The sequence below is a fragment of the Pholcus phalangioides genome, unplaced genomic scaffold (genome assembly GCF_987345545.1).
Source record: "Pholcus phalangioides strain wild (caught in Gottingen) unplaced genomic scaffold, Ppha-v1.0 ptg000017l_1, whole genome shotgun sequence".
NCBI lineage: Eukaryota > Metazoa > Arthropoda > Arachnida > Araneae > Pholcidae > Pholcus > Pholcus phalangioides.
In genome coordinates, this window is record NW_028301610.1 from 51,942,440 (window position 1) to 51,968,251 (window position 25,812).

Genomic DNA, 25,812 nt, shown 5'->3' on the forward strand with positions numbered 1-25,812 from the left:
ACTCGGGTCAGTTTTTGATGAAAAAATATTGACCCCCGAAATCAGTAGTCATTTTTATAGCAGAGTTCGGGAAACCGGCATTATTGGTATGGGATATGTTCAAATCCCACAGAACCGATAATGTCAACCGAGGCAAAGAATTTGAAAACATCATTGGCTTTCATACCAGGTGGGCTAACGTCGATTGTACAGCCTTTAGATGTGAGCATAAGTCTTTCAAAGACTAATTGAGGAATTTGTGGATGGAATGGATGAGTTCCGATGATAAAGAAACTACAAAAAGTGGTGCCTTGAAGAAACCTGACATTGGCCTAGTGTGCCAAAGGGTACATGAGGCGTGGAATTCTGTTTCCTCCGAAATTATCATCCGATCCTTCGAAAAGTGCTGCATCAGCAATGCGATGGACGGAACTGAAGATATCATCCTTTTTGAAAGTGACGATGAGGATAAAAACGAAGATGCCGCACCCCCTGTGATGATCTGATGGATTACAATGAGCTTGGACACTCAGAAGGAACGGATTAAAAAGTTTGAATCATTTTCTATTGTAAATATCCGCAAGCTATTCATTTTGCATGAAAATATAAGAATTTTTTTCTCCGATATGGACGGATTTTTTGGGGGTCGGCTTATACACGGGTTTTCAATTTATTGCGGTTTTGGTGGTCCTGAAGTGGGGGGGGGGTCGGCTTATACACGAGTATATACGGTATATGCGGCTTCGTCTCTGACCTCATGGTATTTTAGGTAATTTTGAGCATATTGAATGGCTTTGTGATCACGTTTTTTGAAATAATAACGAGCAAGAACCATATAAGCAATATTAAGATCTTCTTTGTCAGGGACATCTTTTGTTTCAACATCTCGCACGTAGTCTTTGAAAGTAGCTGCAGCTTGTTCATATTCACCTAATTTATAATATATTTTAGCCAAATTTAGAAGTGCATGTCTTCAGCGCAGGTGTAGTATGTGCTTTCCAAAAACCCTTCTTAGCTTCTTCATTCTTCTCTAATTTTTCATTGACTTCTCCAACTGCTATCATCATTTTTGAATCATGTGGTCGCAAAAGTTGTGCCTGTTTGTAATAATATGAGCAATAATGATGCATTTTCAGCAATTCGTAAGTTAGACCCAAGCCATACCAAGCCCTATATTCTCTCTTATTCACTGCAATGGCTTGTTGGTAGACATTTATAGCAAAGGAAGCATTTTTCATTTCCATGTATTCATGTCCCATGAGTGTCCATGCAGAGAGATAATTAGGATTTAATTTGAGAGCTCATTGAAAATATATTACTGCTTTTTCATGCAAGGTTCTTCAGACTAAAAATTTCCTATGATGCAACACGTTTCTACTCTGTATCTATCAATATCACAGGCTCTACCAGCTAGATTACTCAATTCTTTTTGCATTTCTTTGACTTATAAGATATTTGAATATATATCCAAAGTGTCCAACATATATGGATAAATTAGTGAAAGGTCTTTGAATACCATGATTGCTTTGTCGAAATTACACATGTGATATGCAATGGCAATTTGACTCATTACATATGGACTGCAACCAAAGCCATTTTCACAAAGTTGGATGTGTATTTCCAAAGCCGCCTCATTCATTTGGAGCTCTAAATATGTGTTAGCATATGAAAAAAATAATTGATCTTATGAGAAGGAAAAGTCAATTTTCCGAAGTTTTTCCATCAACTATGAGAGAGGCTAATTCCAGCCATGCATCCCAATTAAGAGGTTGTGAATGAACTGCCTCTCAGAGAATATTCATGGCTTTCTTTTCTAGTTGTAATTTTTTCAAAACAATTCTATACAAATACAGACAATACCCATCTAGTGTATGATTCAAATATACCTTTTCAAGTAGAGCTCTTAAAGTCTTCAAATTGGCATTTCTTGACTGATTAATAGGTGAAGTAACATCTACTGTAGAATCTAATGCTTCTTTCTCAGCTGCACAATACAGGCTATAATAATAGAGGAATCTACCAACTGATGACTTGCACTTACTAGAAAAAAAATATGCTCTGAGATAGTCTTTGCTATCAAAATATGATTTTGCAAGCAGCTGATTCGATAATTCTTTTGATGACACAAGCTCAGTTTCAATATCTGAAGGAAAACAATATCAGTGTAGCTGCATAAAGAATTATATAATTCAGCAGCCCACGTGGCTGAAGATCGCAAAGCTCATATTGTGCAATCATGCATAATTTGCATACAGTCTTTTCCTATTCCCTCAAAGTATTTTATTTTTTCCTTTGAGAGTTTTTTTTTTGGAAATAAGAATAAAATGTTCTGTTTCATCAGAAGTACAAAAATTTGTTTCAGCCGAATCACTCTCCATCCTGTAATTCAAATGCTCTAAAAATCAGATATTACACTGGTGTAAGAAATTAAGAGAATTTGCAGACTTGGTCGATTATCTCTAGAACTACAGTACCGATTTTAATGAAATTCGATATGTACGTACATTGATACAATACAAAACAAATAACCATTCAATAATTGTAATACACACGCATGATCGTGCATAACACTCATTGAAGTCGGAAGGTATGAAACAGCGGTTGCAGAATAAACAAAAAAAATGGGTTAATAGGGGGGTATGTATGGTCCCCTCTTACAGATATACAGGTTTCGCAGCGTGATTTCATACTTGAAATAAGGCAGTTTATCATTTCCTGTGACAATTGATCCCACTCGTTCAGCAACGCTGTTTTCATTCCCTGGATGGTTCCTGGAGGAGGGTTGCGAGTTGCAATTGCCCGTCCCAGACATGCTCTATAGGGTTAAGGTCTGGAGATCTGGCTGGCCAATCCATCCGGCGAATATCCTCACTCTCTAGAAAATCGTCGAGCAAAAGAGCTCTATGTGGCCTCGCGTTATCGTCCATTAAAATGAACTCAGGGCCAACTGCACCCCTGAAAAGGTGAACATAGGGCTTCAAGACCTCATCTCTATACCTCACACCGGCCACAGTGCCTCTTTCAAAGACATCGAGAGGTGTGCGGCCATCCAACATGATGCCTGCCCGCGAGGGGGGGGACTTGGGGGTCTGGTCCCCCCCTCCCCCCGAAATGTGAGGAAAATGACCGAAAAAAGGGGAAAAGGTTGCCAAATCCATTGTTCTGTCACTTTTGCCCCCGGAACGAAATTTCTGGCTACGCCCCTGCCTGCCATTAAACCTCCTTCGCCATAATGGTCGATTTCGCGGACATTGGAGGGTAGGTAGCAGGTTCCTGGTTCTCTCCATATGAACGTACGGCGAGAATTGGTGCTTAGGCTGAACCGGGACTCATCAGTGAAGAGAACGGTCGCCCAATCTCTATGCACCATGATAAACGGATTCTCCTGTCCGTAGAAGTGAGCGGGACGCAGCAAACAGCAGGTCTTCTTGCAAACAACCCTCTCTCATGAAGTCTTTTGGAAACAGTCACCCTTGATACACGGGTTCCTGTGGCTGCATACGAGTCACGAGAGAGCTGAGAAGCTGTAGCACTCCTGTTACGCCTCGCTATAATCGATAAATGGCGATCTTCTCTGGCTGTCATGGCTCTTGGATGACCTTGCCCAGGCTTTCTCTCGATGGATCCGGTATCCTGGAACTGTTTCCATGAGTTACACACGACGCTGGGCGTTAAATTGAACTCTCTACAAATCTGGACTTGAGATTGGCCTGCTTCTAGCCTCCCCACTATTCGCCACCTCATTCCATCATCTAAACGTTGGTGGTTACTCATTTTTACTGTTACAATTTGAAATTAACCAATTGCTGCAAAATAACACCAAGAAATTCGCCGAGGTGTGCTAGCGAACGAAATGCGTCTTAACTTACGCGCACTTATAAAGCCTGTTTCTCTACTGGCTCCGTGTACGCTTACGTATTTGACGTACAAGATTTACATTTTTGTCTAGAAGCAGCGGTTTTACATTCAGTTCAGTTCATGAAATTCGATAAAATATGCAAATTCTCTTAATTTATTTCACCAGTGTATATTAATGTTCAGCTGCTGTAAAAACAGTTACAGTCAAGACAATATTTAATGAAATGAAATAGTAAAACAATCTGTAATGCAAATGAATATGGAAAACATTTGTAAAGTCTTTTTGATAACTATACTGCAATAAACCAATATAAAAATGTTCTTTGGCAATGACCACGAATAATGTAGAAATATCTTTTTAACAAAAAATCACCTATCAACTTTAAAATTGTTAGATGAATTGCTGGAATGCATTACTGATTTTAAAAATAATATCTGTAAGAGTACAACAATCAGCAAGTAATTACTAATCACAGGTGGGGTCAAATAGGTCTTTGCGAAACCCTTTAACAAGTTTTTCATCCAATCTCTCCAAACAATCAATTTTGTCTTCATCACTTCAGCTTACAAACCATTCACGAAACAGTTTCATGCGATACTGAAAAATGCTTGGAGGACATTCATAGCCCTGCAAATGATTCACATAATCAGATACAACATTAACATTACTAGAAGTACATGTTTGCATTAAACCTTGAAGGAAATCATCTTTCTGCATTTCACTGTATTCTAAAAACCATTGAACAAGATAATTCAATTGATCAGCCACACCTACAGGTCCTTTGCTAGTCATGATTACATGTAAAAGGTTACAAGAATGGTCTGGAAGGTTACAGGAATTCTTTCAGCAATTGTAAGAGTTGCACTACAAATGAAGAAAATATCTAAGTTACTCAAACAGAATAAAAGAAAATGAACAAAAAGTCTTTTTTTTTAACCAATACAAATTAATTTATGAAACAAAAGACTGCTTAAAATTTAAATAACTAATTTTTCTTTAAAAATATCAGGTTGACAGAATAAAAAAAAATAAATTTTATGAGAGCTACCAAAGTCTATTTTATATGAAATTTAATATGGTGACCCACTTGAAAAAAGGGTGTATATTCGTAAAATTGGGAATAGTTAACATAAATTTGATGAATTTAAATGTTTTTAGTATGTCAAGATATTAAGAAAAACGCTTTGGCCCATTAATGACTATTTACTGTTTAGAAAGAGTGCAGGACTAGAAAGCCTCAACATTTTAAAAACGACTGCGATTCTAAAAAGGATGCTTCAATATAATTTTTTTTATGACCTATGAAAAAATCTTTAGAATTTCCGTAAATAACTGAACGGAGACAGGAGATTGATTGTATGACTATTTTTATTTTTTCTATACATTTGCCTACATGGCTTACATATTAAAATCATGAAAGTTACAACATACTGGTACAAAAATTTCTTTCAGTTTTATCAGATGGTGATCAAACACTCGTTATCATAGTCCAAGCACTGAATGGTCTTTTTGTTTTACATTCTATGTCTCCACTCTAGGTACACTTTCTGATCTCCTACATTGTCCATCAGATTGATAAAGATAGCTTATGGGGAAAAAAAGGGATGTGTTTAATGTCTAGCTTCGAAATATACAAAAAAAATAAAACAACATTGATAACATAAATGAGAAAGTCAAGATAACTGCAAACCATAGATATTCAACAGATGGCCTCAATACAAAAAACCAGTGGGCTGCAAATGTGCATCGAGAGAGGTGATTTGTACAGAATGCTTCAAGTGCTAGATAAAAACAACATATATCAACAGGTCAGTGGTTTCACCTGTAGAGAAATGGCACACATTGTGGATGAAATGTATTCTGACTCCAATTGATGAAACGGTTGATACTATTTAAGTTCATTTAATTTTAGAAAACTATTTACATCGGTTAACAATATTATAAGTAATTTCACATTATAAAAAAGGAGAAACTATACACTTGCGCGAGAGCAACACACTCTGAGGAAGAAGTAGGTCACGCAAGGGAAAACAGTTCGCTTGTCCCCTTTTTTCGTCTCTGCCTCCCACACATCAGGAGGTGCGCGTAAGGGGGCGAGAGATGACGCCACAGGACTCCCCCACCAGTCCACAACTTCATGGTAGTGGAAAGCGAAAACATACGCGTCTACCGGATCTTGTAGTTGTGGACGATTTAATGGCAGATCGGAGCGACTTCGCTGGAGTCGCAGGCGATTCTTGAAGCATATGGGCCGGTTTCAATCGATCAATGGAGATCCACTTTTTGCTTGACCCCATCTGAAGCTGGAAAAATTTTGGCTTCCTCCCAAGAACTGCGAATGGACCAGCGTATGGCTGTTGCAGTGGGTGGCGGACGAAAACGTGCGAAGCTTTGGGTAGGTCATCATGGACGAAGACTGACTTCGAGCTGTGATCTGAAGCAGGTTTCGGTCGAATCTGTTAGAAGTGCTAACTCAGGTTATGTAGGGTCTGCTTCTGCGATTTCGGACTTGAAAAAGAAAGAAAAAACTCTCCAGGCAAGCGGAGATTAGTACCATATACTAGTTCAGCTGGGAAAGTCTTCCTTGAGTGCAGTTCGAATGCCGAGCATGACCGCTGGTAATTTCTCGGTCCATCTCTCGGTAAAGGTCAAACTGCAATTTAGAGCTTCTTTCAGCTGTCTATGGAAGCGTTCGATCATCCCATTGGCTGAAGGATGGTAAGCAGTAGTTCTATTCTTTTTCGTTCCCATGAATTTGGCCAAAGCTGAGAAAAGATAACTTTCTAAATTGCGACCTTGATCTGTCGTGATGACATTTGGTACACCAAATCTGGCTACCCAACCTGAAAAGAAATTTTCGGCCACTGTTTGCGCTGATTGATCTTTCAACGGAATAGCCTCTGGCCAGCGAGTGAAACGATCAATGCAGGTGAGAAGGTAGCAATATCCTTGTGATGGAGGTAGAGGTCCAACGATATCAAGATGCACATGGCTAAATCTATCACGGGGTGTAATGTGATAGGCCTCCTCGTGGTGCACCCTGGGTAACGCCAAATCTATCACACGTCATTGTCATCGCTTTTTGTGCTCATATACTTCACCTTCAATAGCCCAAATTACATGTTTATTTCGACACATCTTGCAGTACATGTCTTGCGTCTCGTTTTGTCCTGTACATGTTTTTGTCTTTTGTGTCCAACCCCTCATTGTGGGCCCCGCTCAGGCGGGGAGGGGTCCTCCCGGATGGGGCATTGCTTCTAGCGTATGCTCCATCCGGGACGCTGTCTACCTGCGTGTTTGCCGTGCGTGGAGACCCGTAAGGCTGGAGATGGGGATCCTGGTTAGCCTGATGCGCTAGCTTTGGCCTCGGATTCAGCCGAAACGGGAGGCCTGGATTAGCCTCGTCTGGGTCAATCGGCTGGTCGCCTCGGTGGCTAAAGGGGTTACACTACTGGGCAGGTAGAGGGGCCGGGCCTGCCGGACGTCGTTGAGGTTTGTTGGTGCTGCTTCACGGCGATCTTGGATCTTGAACGCGTCTGCTCGCCTGCTTCGGTGGTGTATAGCTCCTACCTAACCTGGCGTTGCTACTAACCTTCATCGGTTACGTGTGCGCGTCCCCTTGTAGGGCTCCATGGTGGGCATGGTCGGTAGGGGCCGAACACATTATCTCCAAAATAGGGAAAAATCAAAATGCACCAAAACGTCAAAGAACTGCTATGAGCGAAACTGTTGTCACTGATCCTGCTCCTACTGTTTCATTTTTTTTCCTGCATTGTACTGACACTGATAAACCACTGGCCAAAGTGTCACCATTCATAATAGACAAAGCTCTCTATGGCGCAATAGGCACATTAAAATCAGTGAAGGCTCTTCGTTCAGGAGACCTTCTCATTGAAACTAACACACCTAAACAATCCGAACTCGTTCAAAAGCTCACATCTCTCGGAGACATTCCAATAATAGTCAAAATCCATCCCACGTTGAATTATTCACGTGGTGTGATTTCAGATACTAACTTGATTAATATGGATGAAGAACTACTAACAGAGGAGCTGGCGTCTCAAGGCGTAACATCTGCCAAACATATCATGAGCCGCAAAGATGGCAATTTAGCTCCATCACGTAACATAATTCTGACATTCTCATCACCGACATTGCCGAAAGATATTAAGATAGGCTATTATAGTCTCAAAATCCGCCCATACATACCTAACCCCGTAAGATGTTTCAACTGCCAGAAATTCGGTCACTCACGAACGGCGTGCCGAAGTCAACCCACCTGCGCGAAATGCGGTAAGAAGGACCACATTTCGGACAACTGCACTTCAACATCATTCAAGTGCGTCAATTGCGGTGGCATTCACCCCGCATTTGACAGGAAGTGTCCGAAATGGAATGAAGAAAAAGAGATCCAGAAGATCAAGGTCCTTAATAACATCTCGTATATCGAAGCACGTCGTCGCATAACATCTAACCAAGCTCCAATAGTTGGTAAATCGTACGCCAATACGACTTCACAATCACCGACTACTAACAAGATTAACAGTGTAACAAAAGTTTCTATTACAACTCAGACCGAACCAATTGCTAACACATCCACTCAAACTTCATCCAATCAACCATGCAATAGTTGTGGCTGCTGTTGCTCCGCTGGATTCCGGAGGGAGTCCACTACCTCCGAAGAAGAAGGGGGAAAAGCAACAGCAAACACATTCAAAATATCTACTGGTACCAAACCGAAAATTAGTTCTGGAAATAAAACAAAAAAGAAACCTTTCAAGACGGGGTATTCCAAAAAAGCCATACAGAGAGCTTTGACACATCCCACCGTTAAAAATTTGTCACTTATCGATGAGACATCGATTGGTGACATGGATCTTGACAATACTACAGAATCCGGTACTACCCGCCGCAAGATTGACCGGAATAAATTTAAGGACCTTGAACCGTCTACTTCTATTTGAAATTGAAATTTATGGCCAACATAATTCAATGGAACATTCGTGGTCTTAGATCCAATTACGAAGATCTCAAGGATTTGATCAATCGTTATCATCCTGTTTGCGTGGCACTCCAGGAAACTTTCACGAAGCCCTCGGAGACATGGAACATCAGGCGACATTCCCTGTTCCGTATTGACTACGATGACGGGAGTAGAGCCTGCCGCGGTGTTGCTCTGCTGGTTCCACATCATGTGTCGTCGCGCGTTCTAACGCTGCGCACGAACCTGCAAGCCATCGCGGTGGAAATCTCTACAGCCCTAAGAATTACCATCTGTTCTATTTATTTGCCACCAAATGACACCATCTTACAGAGAGATCTAGAAGATCTGATTGATCAATTACCTCCACCATTTTTTCTTCTTGGAGACTTCAATGCACATAACCTGATATGGGGTTCTAACAGCAACACCCCACGTGGCGAAATGGTTGAACGGCTGTTAGAAGACATGGACCTCGCCATCATGAATGATGGCAGTTTCACTCATTTTCATGCCCCAAACAATAGTTTCACTGCAATAGATCTATCCTTATGTTCACCCTCACTCTTGCCCAACTGGTCCTGGTCGGTTGATCCGGACCTCCACGGGAGCAATCATTTTCCTCTGGTGGTTAAGTGCCTTGATCGAAGCCATAGCATACCTGAGGGTCCTCCTCGGTGGAAGCTTGTGGCCGCCCGATGGGCAGAAATCACGGAGGATATGGTTTCGCAACCCGACGTCGACCACTGTGTCGACCTTGTGACCAGTTGTATCATCTCTGCAGCAAATGAAACAATACCCAAAGTCTCCTCGAAACTTCCTAAATTTCCTAAACCTTGGTGGAACCACGCATGTAATCTTACGATTAAAGCACAAAAGAAAGCGTGGAGTAGGTTCCGGCGGTATCCTACCCATGACAACAAGTTGGCGTTTTTAAAAGCAAAGGCGATAGCGAGAAGAACCAGGCGCCAGGCTCAACGCGAGTCCTGGCAAAAGTTTACGACGGGAATCAATTCATCTACTTCATCGAAAGTCATTTGGGACCGGATCCGAAAAATCAATGGTCATTATCAGTCTCATCCAATCACCATTTTAAACACCAATGGCACTATCATCAGCGATGTGAGGGATATTGCGGATACCATCGCCGCCCATTTCGCCACTGTCTCCAGTGATGCGAATTATCCCCCATCGTTTCATCCCATTAAATCATCAGCCGAACGTACATCGTACACCTTCCGGCCTTTTACACCGGAGGGATACAACTCATTGTTCACCCTTCATGAACTGACGACGGCCTTGCAGCGAAGTCCTGACTCAGCTGTAGGGCCCGATGCCATTCATTATTCCATGATTCGGCATCTCTCACCAGAATCACTCTCACATTTACTCATATTATTTAATCGGATCTGGGTCAATCACTCATTTCCTGACACCTGGCGAGCAGCCATTGTTCTTGCATTCCCGAAGCCTGGCAAAAATCCTCTGCAACCTAACAGTTACAGACCTATTGCTTTGACCAGTTGTCTATGTAAGCTCATGGAACGCATGGTCAACTATCGCCTTATGCACTACCTTGAGGTTAACAATATTTTATCTAAACATTAAAGCGGCTTTAGACGGTTCAGGTCCACAACATGCAATTTGTTACGCCTTGAGACATCAATAAGACAAGCATTTGTGAAGAGGGAGCATATGCTAGCCATATTTTTCGACATAGAAAAGGCCTACGACCGTACTTGGAGGCACGGAATTCTTTCCGACCTCCATAATAGCGGCTTGCGGGGCAACTTGCCCATTTTCATTAAGAACTTTCTTGCTCGCCGCATCTTTCAGGTACGGATCGGAAGCACGTTATCAGCTCCCCAAATTCAAGAACAAGGTGTACCTCAAGGTAGCATTTTAAGTGTAACACTTTTTATTTTAAGACTCAACGGGGTGTTGAACCAACTCCCGTTGTCTGTCACTGGCGCACTCTACGTGGATGATCTGTTGATATCTTACCAATCAGTGAATATGAGGTCAGCCGAGAGACAATTACAAACCGCTCTCAACAAGATTAGCAAGTGGGCTCATAATAACGGCTTTTCATTCTCCGCTGACAAGACTGTTGCTATGCACTTTTGTCGGCGTCGAGACCTACATGATGACCCACAATTGTTTCTCAATAACAATCTAATACCTATTGTAGAAAATACTAAATTCCTCGGCATCACATTTGACAAGAAACTCACTTTCAAACCTCAAATTGCGCAATTAAGAGCTCGTTGCATGAAGACGATGAACCTCTTGAAGGTCATCTCGTCTACATCGTGGGGAGCAGACCGTAAGTCACTCATTCACTTGTATAAAGCTCTAATAAGATCAAAGCTTGACTACGGCTCCATTGTATACGGGTCAGCACCTCGGAGTTATCTGAGTGTGCTCGACCCAATTCATCATCTCGCTCTCCGCATTTGCTCTGGAGCTTTCCGAACTTCTCCCATGGAAAGCCTCTATGTCGAATGCAACGAGCCATCACTGACATCAAGACGCCAGCAACTTTCTTTGAAATATTATATCAAGATGAAGTCTTTTCCAGATCATCCACTTCATCGTGTCATTTTTAATCCGTCATTTCATAGACTATTTGCTGCGCGACCTTCATGTGTTCCATCTTACGGTCTTCGTATGAGGGCACTTGTGGAAGAACTAGAATTAGACATCAGTCGTGTGGCCCCAGTTGCTTGGCAACTGGCACCATGGGAGCATTCTCTGCCAGATGTCTCTCTTTCATTATCATTATACCCTAGAGCCACCACAGCAGATGTCATATATCGACAGATATTCTTTAGGCACAGGGGTAGGTACAACAGGTACTTCCCCATATATACCGACGGCTCCAAGAGCCCTGGGCATGTCGGTTGTGCCTACATCTGCTGTGAGGAGACATCTTTCAAACTTCCGGACACATTCACTATATATTCGGCAGAACTGTACGCAATCCTTCAGGCTCTACGTCATATACGACGCAAACGCCACCGACGATGCATCATCTATAGCGACTCTCTCAGCGCATTACAAGCACTGTGTTCCTGTACGTTTCACACTCATCCATGCCATTTTTCATGAACTGCATTACCTCATTCATCATGGTACCACAGTAAAATTTTACTGGGTACCAGGTCATGTAGGAATACCGGGCAACGAAAAAGCAGACACCGCAGCTCGAACAACAACTAACATTGACAATAACCTTTTGGTACCTGCCAGTGACCACTTCTCAATCCTCCGGGAAGTGATGCATCACCGCTGGCAGGATCATTGGAATCATCAGATAAATAATAAACTTCATGCCATCAAGCCCACACTTGGCCATTGGCGTTCGAGCTGCAGAACTAACCGAAAGGAGGAAGTTCTGCTTGCCCGGTTGCGCATAGGACACAGTCGTATCACACAATCATATCTTTTATTACGAGAGAGTCAGCCACAGTGCCCACATTGTCAAAGTCCATTAACCATTGCTCATGCTTTTACTTGTTCACACCATCGTCATCATTTTACGACCGCGTTTGGTCATAGTCATCTTTCACTTCATGACATTTTAAATGACCATAGCGATGCATCTCGCATTTTTAAATTCATCAAAGCCATTGGTTTTTATGACAAATTATAGTTTTTACAATTCGTGTCATTGTTTTATGTTTCATGTTCCTTTTTATGTTTTAGTTTTTTGACATGACAAAAGGACATCTTTCTTATTTTTGTCTTGCTTTGGCGCAGTTTGACCAAATTGGTCCTTGCGCCAATAAATTCAAAATCCAATACAATCTAAATCTATCACTAGGTAAGGGAAAAGATCCCATTGGAGATTTAGTGTGACGGCTGATTTTAGATCGTTGGCACTCCATGCATTCTTTACACCACTGTGAACAGTCCTTTTTCAAAGACTTCCATATGTAGCGTTTCGTTATTGCGGCAGTAGTTGGTCGGGGACCAGAGTGAGCTAGATTGTGAATGGTCTGGAACACTGATTTCCGAAAGTCTCTGGGAACGTACGGGCGTACATGTCCAGTTGAGACGTCGCAATGCAATGGTGGAGTTCCAGAGGTCAAAATTATTGGTTTGAAAGTGCTGAAGTTCTTCATCAAGTTTCTGTGCCTCCGCGAGTTCTGCATAATCTATGTCACTGGGCATTTCTATTTGCTCTAAGCGTGAAAATGCATCAGCCACACAGTTCTTGTCACCAGAAATGAAACGGATACCGGTAGTGAATTGACTGATGAAGTCTAACTGTCGCTGTTGACGAGGAGAATTTTTATCATGCTTTTGCTGCATAGCAAAGGTCAACGGACGATGATCTGTAAAAATTGTAAACAATCTACCTTCAAGAGTGAAACTGAAATGCTTTAGAGCACAATATGCCGCTAACAGTTCTCTATCGTATGTGCTGTATTTGCTCTCAGCAGGTGTTAAACGATGAGAAAAAAATCCTAATGGCTCTGATTTATTACTAACATTTTGTTGCAACACTGCGCCAATACCCAAATCGGATGCATCAACGAGTAAGGACAGTTTACCATCTGGATTTGGATGAGCTAACAAGGCTGCGTCTGCAATTGATTGCTTACAGATTTCGAAAGCATTGTTAGTTTGCTCAGTCCATTGAAGGGGGGTAGAATCATTCTTTTTACGACCCTTAATGAGATCATACAGATGTAGTTGTTGCAAAGCTACCTTGGGAATGAATCGGCGGTAATCATAGCTAAAAAACGTCGTAATGCTCGAGCTGATGTTGGTTTTGGATAATTTGTAAGAACTAAGACTTTTTCGGGTGCGGGTTTAATACCCTCTTTTGAAATTAAGCAACCCAGAAATGGTAGTTCTTGAACACCAAATATGCACTTCTCAAGATTTAAAATAAGACCTTTTTCATTCAGCCTTGTAAAAACTGCTTCCAAATCAGACAAGTGAGTTTCAGCGTCGGTAGAGGCGACGAGAATGTCGTCGAGATATGCAAAACATTGAAGTCCTCTCAAAGTTTCATGTATGAATCTTTGAAAAGTTTGTCCAGCATTCCGTAACCCAAAAGGCATGTATAAATACTCAAATAAACCTACGGGTGTTATGACGGCTGTTTTAGGAATGTCGCAAGGTTCTACAGGAATTTGATGATATGCACGTTTTAAATCAATTTTACTGAAAATTGATTTGCCGTGTAGTTCAGCTGCAAAATCCTGAATATGTGGTATTGGATACCTGTCAGGTTCTGTAATGGCATTTAATCGTCGGTAGTCACCGCATATTCGCCATTCACTGTTATTTTTTGGTACCAAGTGAATTGGACTGCCCCACGAGCTTTTAGAAGGGCGACAAATTCCTTGATCCACCAATTCCTCAAATTCTCTCTTAACTGCTGTTAATTTATCAGGTGGCAGTCTACGAACTCGTTAAAAAATTGGAGGACCTTGAGTTGTGATGCAATGTGTGGTATCATTATCCTTCGGAACAACATTGGTAGAAGAATTAGTTAGATTAGGAAACTTTGATAGTAACGCGTGATATTTCGTGTTACCAGTTATTGCTGTTATGCCCGTGCTAGGATGGGATGTATGTTTACCACGAACGCTGTCTGAACTGATGCGATCAATCAACAGATTATTTTTGATGTCGAGTAGAAGTCCGTAACGTTCGAGAAAATCCGCTCCCAAAATGGGTCTTGATACGTCAGCAATAATGAAAGTCTACCGAAATTTTCGTGGAAATCCTAAATCTAAGTTCAATACGCGCGTTCCATAGGTGTTAATTTCCGAACCGTTTGCTGCGAATAACGTAACATTTTTATTCGAAGCAGGTTTGAGATTTCCAGTAGCAGGAAGAACTGAATCTGTAGCGCCGCTGTCGACCAAAAATTTGAGACCTGAATTTTGATCCATAATGAATAAGCGACTATGAGTCTCACCCGCAGATTTCGTCGCATAAAGCTGCGAGCTGACTAGTTTCCCTGGAAATCACATGGTGGAATGCACCTATGAGCTTTATCTCCAAATTTGTAGTAAAACCAGCATTTTGTAAATTTTTTCCGCGATGGTGATTTTGCGCGTTGGTTGCGCTCCCTAGATCGCGATCTAATACCATGCGAAAGTTTGTTAACCATTTCAGTTAAATCCACAATGCGAGCTTCCAATTTACTAATTCTATCATCGGAATCTTTATGGATAGAAGAAACAGAAGGTGTCATTTGTGAGACTTCCGCAATTTTATCAGCCACAGTTGCCAAGCCATCTAATTTGTCGGTACTCGCTGACAGAATCTGTTGTGCTGTTACTGGCAGGCGTTGTAGCCAAAGCATTTTGAGAACATCATCGGAGAGTCTCTTAGAAGCCAGTTGGGTCATTTTATGTAGCAACTGTGAAGGTTTCTGGTCACCTAATGTCATATCGGAAAGTAGAGTACGAATACGAGCAGTTTCCGATTCTGCGAATTGACTGATCAAACGTGCTTTTATTACCGCATAAGGATCATCCCACGCAGGATTAGTGATGATATCAGCGACGTACGTCGCGAGTTCACTATCGAGGGAGGTGACGACATAATGGAATTTAGTTTCAGATGACGTAATGGACGCGATAGAAAATTGCGATTCTAAATTCGAGAACCATAGCTCAATATTATCATGCCCGCCCGGGTCACCACTGTAGAGAAATGGCACACATTGTGGATGAAATGTATTCTGACTCCAATTGATGAAACGGTTGATACTATTTAAGTTCATTTAATTTTAGAAAACTATTTACATCGGTTAACAATATTATAAGTAATTTCACATTATAAAAAAGGAGAAACTATACACTTGCGCGAGAGCAACACACTCTGAGGAAGAAGTAGGTCACGCAAGGGAAAACAGTTCGCTTGTCCCCTTTTTTCGCCTCTGCCACCCACACATCAGGAGGTGCGCGTAAGGGGGCGAGAGATGACGCCACACACCCTTTATTTTTGTGTTATAACTCTATGTCTTAAAAATGATATACCACGATTTAAAACGTCAAGGTCACCGAAAATTGCAAAAAAAAACCTATGGGGTCATATAGAACCCATCCTCTTTTCAGGTATACTCCCGCGATCCGCCTTTCTAGTGTTAAACAGTCTTTTGATAAGCCTTTTTCTTCCAGTTTTTTTCTGACTGCTGTTCACCATGCAATAGGATTGTATATACACTGCTGGCCACCCAAATTGCAACACCAAGAAAGACAAGAGATATCGCAACAATATTTATTTTGTAGATAACATGTTGACCAAGCATCAAATGATTAAATTTATAGACTTCTGTGAAGTGTGGTTCTTGCCAAAATCAGTAGCCAGAGTAGTCGCCATTGTTGGAGATCACCGCTGCCACACGCCTCGGCATTGATTCAAAGAGACTTTGGATGTGTTCTTGGGGTACAGCAGACCAAGCAGCTTCTACGCGTTGCCAAAGTTGATCTGGTGTGGCAGTAGGGGATGTAATCTGGGTCAATCGTTGAGCAACCATGGACCACATGTTTTCTATCGGCGAAAGATCCGGAGAGCGAGCTGGCCAGGGAAGCAATTCAATCTGGCGATTGACGAAGAACCTTTGGACAATGCGTGCCACGTGTGGTCGCGCATTATCCTGTTGAAATATGGCTGTGGGCAAGCCCTGAAGGTAAGGAAGGACAACTGGCTCCAACACCTCGGAGATGTAGCGCTGGCTTTTTAAAGTACCGGCAATGCGTACTAGAGGAGTGCGAGAGTGATATCCAATACCGCCCCATACCATAATACCCGGTGCAGGACCAGTGTGGCGGTGCATAACGCAGCTGTTCGAACACGTCGGTCCGTCGTACCCTCCTGCATCCAACGATCACATATCCGCATTACAGTTGTTTGGTTTCGTCCAACACGACTACCGATTTCCCTGAAAGATAATCCACAATCTCGGTAGGCCACTATCCTTCCTCTGTCGAACTCGGATACTTGATCAAAAGATGATCGCTGTTTTCTACGAGGCATAATTGATCGTTTTTTTGAAAAAACCACAAGAAAAACACAATTGCCGTACTTCAAATCGTCGAAATCTCCAAGCCTTAAATAGCGCTTTGAAGTGGCGCCACAGGCGTGCGTGATGTGCGTCTGCGCTGAAATTCTAATCATTTGCATATCTCACCTCCGCTAATACATGTTGTAAATTTCATATTATTTGCATGCTTCCTTCAGGGTGTTGCATTTACGGTGGCCAGCAGTGTATATAGCTTGAATTTATTCAATGACATATTTTCTTCTAGCCTCATAAGAGCAACAATTTAAATTTAACAAATATTTTGGGTCTTGAAGTCATTTATCATCTTATAGAAACAACCTGTGTTTGTGAAATTGTGTTCTGTTAGTCATGGGCTACACATAGTGGCCCCATTTTGTTCAGATATTTTCCTTCATTTAAAGTTAATTTTTTTTATTAATTTAAAATTGAGAATGTAAAATAGGAAGTTCACTTTAAAAAAAAGTTTGAAAAGTCAAAAATAGAACAATTTAATGCAAATATAACGCCACAACAGGCAAAATGCCCAACGAGGTGGCCGAGTTTTTAATACAGCATTAAATAAACATTACCATTGATATTTATTTGCATCATTATAATGTTAACTAATAAAAAATATTTATGTCAGTTTCATAATAATGCAATAATTATAACTGACTGAATATTTGGTACCTTCAATATAATGTTGTTTCTAAAGAAGTGTTCTGACAGATTTGGCAGGGTTTTGGACAAGCATTGTCCTAAATACAGTACCTGCTTCACAATCACACATAAAATATAAGATGTGAAGTAGAAATAACATTTATAACAAACTAAAACATTGAAAAACAGTGTTTATTTAAAGTTATATGCGTGATATTAAAAGTAATATCAAAGTGCACACTGGTCTTGCTCAGCTGTACTTACTGCTTGCTAATCATTATATCTTATTATATTATATTATATATTATCATTATATTATATCTTACTTTCTCTCTCTAATCATTATATCAGGATGATTTTTCTTTTACTTCAAAATGTTTTGTTGAAATTGAATAGTGATTTGATGTTGGTATAAATTTCACATTTATGCCTCTTACATCCAGAGTAGATGCGAGTGGGGGGGGGGGGAGAATTAGGCTTGGAAACAAAAATATAGGAAAATGATGGTTGTCCCATAAAATATATAATGTACTGTCATATAACGACCTTCACTCATACTAAAATGCCCCTTATGACACGTCACCCTGGATCTGTGTCTGGCAGTGATTTTAACGATCTGTACTGCATATTTAACTGAAAAAATAACACGATGGAGAATACGGTAAAGGGTCTTAATTCAATTAAATTTTTAATTTAAACCTTTTAACTAAGAAAACTTTACTTTAAATCTGTTGCTCTGCTTGAGTTCCTGGAAGACATAACAGTGGATAAATTAGCCTAAATTTGTTTTTCATTATAAATTTAAATGATTGATGAAAACTTTTATTATATTTTAAAGTAGGGGTCTTCAACCCATGGCCCGCCAAAACATTTTATCGATTGATGCAATATCATTCAAAAATAGGGTAAAACGAAGATTTCAAAAAAAAAAAAACCGGCACCCAGCTTCATATGGACTTATAACAAGGACAGGCTGATCATTGTATTTAACTTCTTAATAAATAAGGCCTTTAATGCAAAAGGAACCACACCATACACTTCACCATATATAACTTCGAGTGCATCTTATCCACCTTGAGTGGGAGAAAGCAGAAATGAACGGAATTTCCATCATCTGTCTCAGTTGCAATCAGAGCGTAGCCATGATGAAAAAATACACTATTAACAGACATTACGATACCAACCATAGTGTGAAGTATTCTGGATTGGAGGGACATTTTCAAAGTGAAAAGGTCAATGAACTGTCAACATTCATTATTCTTTGGAAGAAATGAGAACAGTCTGAAAATAGTGTTTGTGTTAGCTATATAATAGCAGAAAAAATTGCGAAACGTGGGAAGCCTTGCAGTTGATGTGTTTTGCCCATCACAGGCTCAAGCTGTTTCAAACATTAGTTTGTCTGGTGTGAGAGTAGCAAGATGTGTGGAGGATCTGTTAGCAGATGTATTCAAGACCTTCAAATTCAAATATGAAGAATTTTTGTTTTGCTCAGTAGCTATGGATGAATCACCAGATGCAACAGGTACCGTAAAAACGGCCATTTTCATTCGTGGTATTGACAAAAACTTAAAAATTGTTGAGGAGTTAGCTAGTGTTGCTGCACTTAAGGATACCACATGAAGTTTCAACTTATATTCAAGTTTGGCAGAAACATTGGCCGAATCTGAGTTGGACTTATGGCAGATATGTTGCCTAACTACAGATGGTTCTCCCTCTATGACCGGCCAGAAGATAGGGGTAATAACATTGATAAAGTCAGATGCCGAAAAATGTGGAAATATGAAGATGATGGCTTTCCACTGCATCATACACCAGGAAAACTTGTACAAAAAGTTTTTCTCCAACTTTGAACATGTAATGTCTGTTGTAGTGAAAGCGGTTAACCTCACTCGATCCAAAGGACTTAACCATAGACAGTTTCAAAAATTCTTAGAGGATTTGGAAGTTGAGCATGACAACGTTATTTATTGTGGGGGACCAACACCTCCTAGAGATGGAAGGCCTTCGCAGTCTGCTTGTGACGTCAGTAAGTAATCCATTTTCCCTCAAAATATTCCGGGAAAAAAAATTCCCTGATCGTGCTAGTGTCATCGGTGTGAGGAAAAGAAATGATTATGCTCAGAATTGGCGATTTCTATGCCCCACAAGATTCTGCGCCAATATTTGTTAAAGTTAGACGAAACAAAATATATGCTCTATTTCAAAATGCGGCAAACTTGCTAGGTAGTCTGAATGGCATTTATGGCAAACAGTGCAGAGGCCTTCTATCTCCAGGAGCTGATGAAATTGATTGGAGGCACAAGAAATCTGAGAAAAATTTAGATTTACCAACTTTCAAAAGCATTTTCAAGTAACAGAAATGTATTAATACAGCAAAATAGGCATTTTTGACACTATAATTTGAAATGTTTTTAAATCATTCAAAATTAATATTTGTTAAAATTAACTGAATGTTTAAATTTTTTTAAATATTTTGAAATATATTTAGTTTGTGATCTTATTTGGGGGCACCCCCCCCCTACGCCTTTAACAGTGGCCCGCGGAACACAACAATTTTTTTATGTGGCTCTTGAGCGTAAAACATTGAAGACCCCTATTTTGAAGCATATCTCCATTTATTATCACTCGATGTTGATATAGATGAAAAAAAAATCATACTTATTTATGATAATGATGTAACACAGTGGACATATATCAGAAAAAAATCTAGTACTAAAGACAAAATGTGTTTTTATATATTAAAATATTAAGCCGTTTTGCAAAAGTCAAATCCAAAACTTTTGATCGAGCATTTAAAGTAAACCTTTCAATGAGCTCAAAAGTGTTATCAGATTTAATCTGGTATAAAAATATATTTCCCAAATGAAACAACATAACAGAATGGACATTTTATAATGGGAAAAATTTTGGGACACAAACAGAAAAATAGTTTTTCTCAAACTTTTGTTGTCAGTTTTATTTATCTATGGCACATATATAAAACGTGATTCCAAGTTCTTTGAAAAAAAATCCCTGATTTGCACCAAGTCTCTTTGTTTAACACTTTTTTGAAGCTGGGACATCCAGATTTTAAGGTTTTGCTGCAAACAATGATTTAAAAAAAATTAGATGCCATCTGAAACAAAGAAATGCCATATGACAGAGAATTAAAGAACTAGAAAAAAAATTAAAATTACTACCAGAGTGCTCTGAAATTTTGGAAAAAAAAAATACAAAGTCTCGGAAAAGGTTTGTGTATGTTTTTTGGGAAAGACCCGTGTAAAACAATTCGGAACAACTAAAAATACAGGAGTGTCCCATAATATGGGATACAAGTGGTCCATCAAATTGTCTCAGACATTTCACATGTGTCCTTTGGTTCAGAAAGGTTGAGAAACGATGTAGTAAGGCATCATAAAATTTCCGACTTAGTTTCTTATTTTTCCTCTTTAGATGCTCTTTGCCTCTTTCATTAGCTTAATGCATTTCTTTTCGAGGTACAGTATGCACAACTTTTAACTGAACGATGACGATATCTTGGGTTCTAAAAGTTGTAGAATGAAGTGGTTTTCACCAAAAATTATGGTTTGTGATTTTCTACCTGATTGTGCAATTCGTCTTGATGAGAGGTCATCTACATATTTATTGCTGTTCAAACTTCAAAATCTTTAATGTAAACCTTTATTTTTTTCATCTTATCTAATTTATCGCATTGCATTTATCCTAAAAATAAAATTTCATCGCTGTAAGTATAAAAGTGAGAAATATGAGTGAAAATGTGTTTGGGGACACTCTAAACATTGAGAAACTGAATTTGAAGGTTGATTGCAGGGGGAAAACACACACCTAAACGAGTTTCAAATGATAGATTCTCCAAATGCTACGCAAGTATTTGGATTTAGTGCTGTTAAAAAATCGTTTTTATTTTATGGAGGTTGAAAATCAAACTTTTTTTTATTACTCTTCATTTTAGTGACTTTATATCCGTGATTGAATGAATACCATAATTATTTCAAACGATGTCACAAAGCAATTGTTTGTGATGACAATTTCATCAATTTAGAAGATAAATTATTAAATTATTATGTTTGTTAGACATGAACTTGGTGCTATCGAAAAATTAGTGAAATTCAAAACGGCCGAAGTCATAAATGTGTATATTGATAATATAAAACTAGATATTATGTTGATCTATAGATCACATCTGTTCACCATAAGCGAGTTCAACTCAGAATTGAATACCTTCCTCAGAAAAAAAGTAACATGTTAATCATTGGAGACTGTAATATAAATATTCTTGCTCACAACACCGATGTCAATTACTACAAAGATACAATGTGCATAAACGGATTTAACCCATTAATAAATCAAATTACCAGAGAATCTAGAGATGGGGGCACTTGTATAGATCACGTTTATTATAGAACAAAAATGAATACATATCAAAAATTTATTGTGTATAATACTAAAATAACTCATCACTTTCCAATATTGGGATACATTTCTAAGAAAAATGAGATCAAAACTCCCCCAAAAATAAATAAAACATTAATAAATTATAAAAAAATTGATGAATTTGTGGTAAATATAAACCTTAACGACGTATATATGAAGATAATGATATTTGTAATAAATACAAACGACTCCATGATATTATTACGTTGAATAAAAACCTATGGGAAACAAAAAAACCATAAAAATTGGATCAACAAACATTTAATAAATAAAATAAATATCAAAGAAAAACTCTACAAAAAACACCCCCATGTTAAGTATTATGAAGATACATATAAAAATTTTGAAAAAGCTCTGAATCGAAAGATCAAGATAGTGAAAAACGAATACTACAAGAAAAAGTTTTTAAATTGTAACAATGATATTCGTAAATAATGGCAATTTATAAAACTATAACGAATAAAAATAGGAAAATTACCCTGCCAGATACAACAAACCGCAAACAATTGGCTGAAAACTTTAATGCAGATTTTATAAATCGAAACTAAGATAGTGAGGATTCTAATATAAGTGCTTCTCGAAACTGTGATAGCAATGCATCGATATCTTCAATGATGATATCTGGCATTGGAAACAATGATTTACATAAGATAATATCTGAACTAAATGAACATAAAGCGACAGGATATGATGGTATAACAGTAAAAATGATTAAAATCATAGCCAGATATCATAATGACTTGTTACTATACCTAATAAATACTTCACTAATAAAAGGAATTTTCTATCCTGAACTCAAAGTTTCTATCGTGTACCCAATTTTTAAAAGAGGTGATAAAAACCTTTTAGCAAATTATAGACCTATTTCAGCACTCTCGGTTTTTTCAAAAATAGTTGAGAAAAGTATGAAAACAAAATTGATTAGTTACTTGAAACGTATAAACTTCTTTGCTGAGAATCAATACGGTTTTCAAACAGGAAGAAACACTGAAATGGCAATCGCAAAAGTGAATGAATACCTAAACCAGAGCTTCAACAACAATAATTATTCAATAGCAGTTTTTATCGATTTAAAAAGAGCTTTTGATAATGTAGATCCATCTCTGTTATTACATAAGATGGAGAATGCCGGAATTCGTGGTGAACTATTACGGTGGTTCGAGATGTACTGTTATGGACGAATACAGGCAGTCTATATAGAAAATGAAAAAAGTGATACCTCAGGGAACAGTACTTGGCCCCACACTTTTTCTGATATATATAAATGAATTATGCCTTCTAAAATTGCATGGTAGAATAGTGTTTTTCGCGGATGACACCATATTATATGTTGAAGGTAAATAAACTGAAGAGCCAGAAAAACTGGTACAGGCATGCGTATGCAAATAAAGAGATATGGAACCAATCAGAGTACGGCGCTGCGGTCGGCAACGCCTATATAACACAAGTGTCTGGCATAGTTGTTAGATCGGTTACTGCTGCTACAAAGGCAGGTTATCGAGATTTAAGTGAGTTTGAACGTGGTGTTATAGTCGGCGTACGAGAGATGGGACATAGCATCTCCGAGGTAGCGATGAAATTTGGATTTTCACGTGCGACCATTTCACGAGTGTACCGTGAATATCGGGAATCCGGTAAAAAATTAAATCTACGACATCGCTGCGGCCGGAAAAAGATCATGCTAGAACGGGACCAACGACGACTGACGAGAATCATTAAACGTGACAGGTGTGCAACCCTTCCGCAAATTGCTGCAGATTTCAATGCTGGGCCATCAACAAGTGTCAGCGTGCGAACCATTCAACGAAACATCATCGATATGGGCTTTCGGAGCCGAAGGCCCACTCGTGTACCCTTGATGACTGCACGACACAAAGCTGTACGCCTCGCCTTTGCCCGACAACACCAACATTGGACTGGTGAGGACTGGAAACACGTTGCCTGGTCTGACGAGTCTCGATTCCAATTGCTTCGAGCTGATGGACGTATACGGTTACGGAGACAACCCCATGAATCCATGGACCCTACATGTCAACAGGGTACTGTTCAAGCTGGTGGAGGCTCTGTGATGGTATGGAGCGTGTGCAGTTGGTGTGATATGGGACCCCTGATACGTCTAGATACGACTCTGACAGGTACGTAAGCATCCTGTCTGATCACCTGCACCCATTCATGTCCATTGTGCATTCCGACGGACTTGGACAATTTCAGCAGGACAATGCGACACCCCACACGTCCAGAATTGCTACAAAGTGGCTCCAGGAACACTCTTCTGACTTTAGACACTTCCGCTGGCCACCTAAATCCCCAGACATGAACATATCTGGGATGCCTCGCAACGTTCTCTTCAGAAGAGATCTCCACCCCCTCTTACTCCTACGGATTTATGGACAGCCCTGCAGGATTCATGGTGTCAATTACCTTCAGACATTAGTCGAGTCCATGCCACGTCGTGTTGCGGCACTTCTGCGTGCTCGCGGGGGCCCTACACGATATTTGGCAGTTGTGCCAGTTTTTTTGGCTCTTGAGTGTATATTTCTCATTTGATAACTGAAGTTGAAGATGACCTTAGACAGATTAACACATGGCTAACATAAAATAAATTACTTCCAAACGTAGAAAAAACAAAATTCATCTGTCTAAAAATTAGAGATATTAAACCAGAAACTCCAATATCACCAAGATTGCACGTTTGTAAATACCCCTCTCAAATTTGTTCTTGCAGTCACATAGAAAGAGTAAAAGAATATAGTTATTTAGGTGTTGTTATACAAGACGACCTAAAATGGAATAGCCATTCTAACAATGTCTGTAATACTATAAGAAAACAAATTGCAGCTTTAAATAGATTAAGAAACATTGTAAGTCCGGAACTCCTTAAAACAATTTTCTATGCTTGGATCCAATCAAGAGTAACTTATGCTATTACAGTGTAGGGAGGTGCCTATCACGACAATATTAAGAACTTAAATAACATCTATAATCGCATAAAACGTAAAACGTAAGGTAATGTCATTTAATAATCCAGATCTACTGAAATCAGAAATTTTAATACTTGATCTAAGGCAAATTTATGTGACTAAAAACCATAATTTATTTCTTAATACTACTAACGATAGAACTTCAAATAGATACAACTTCTTGTATTTAACTCCAAAAACAAATAAATACCTTGTTCAAAAAAGTATAAATTACCTAGGACCAACTATTTGTAATAAATTCGGAAAAAAGTTATCAGACCTTAGAATAAATAAACATCTCAAGAAAGAAATTTTCACATTCTCAAACTCTATAACAAATTTTGAAAGGTTTATTGAAAATATAAATAGGCAACCAAGGAAAAATTTGAAATATCTATAATAAAAAAAAAATAACAATAAATGAAGAAAATGAAATAAATATAAATCGAGCGTGCCGTTTATTATATATAGTATTTATTAAGCTCTAGGACGAACCAAATGGGTCCCTAAGAGCTGCATAGTGTATGTTTTGTCTTTTGTTCTGTTGTCTTTATTTTATTTTGTATATTTGTATTTTGTATTCATGTGTGCTGTTTTGAATTATTAAATATAAAAATAATAATAAATTTAAGAATTTTCCATCGAACATTACACTATCTTATATTATAATTTTGTTTCATTTTGCAATTCCCTAATTTTTAACAATGCTAAAAAAAAAATATGGATCAAACAAAATGCCATGATTTTAGCAGAGACAGCTTCACCAATAGCCACTATCCTAAGCTTGGTGCAAACTAAGATTAATTTCGCCATTGAGAAAACCGTTATTTATTGATTATTATCTCCATAAATATTAACATCAACCTAATTGTATGGTATTATTTTGTGAATTCTTTGCACATTATTATATTTACCATTTCAA

General features: G+C 39.0%; 1 pseudogene; it reads right to left on the reverse strand.

The window, feature by feature from the left end:
- Positions 1–691: 691 nt before the first annotated feature.
- On the reverse strand, positions 692–19,037 carry LOC149074098 (cell division cycle protein 23 homolog; annotated as a pseudogene).
- Positions 19,038–25,812: the final 6,775 nt, after the last annotated feature.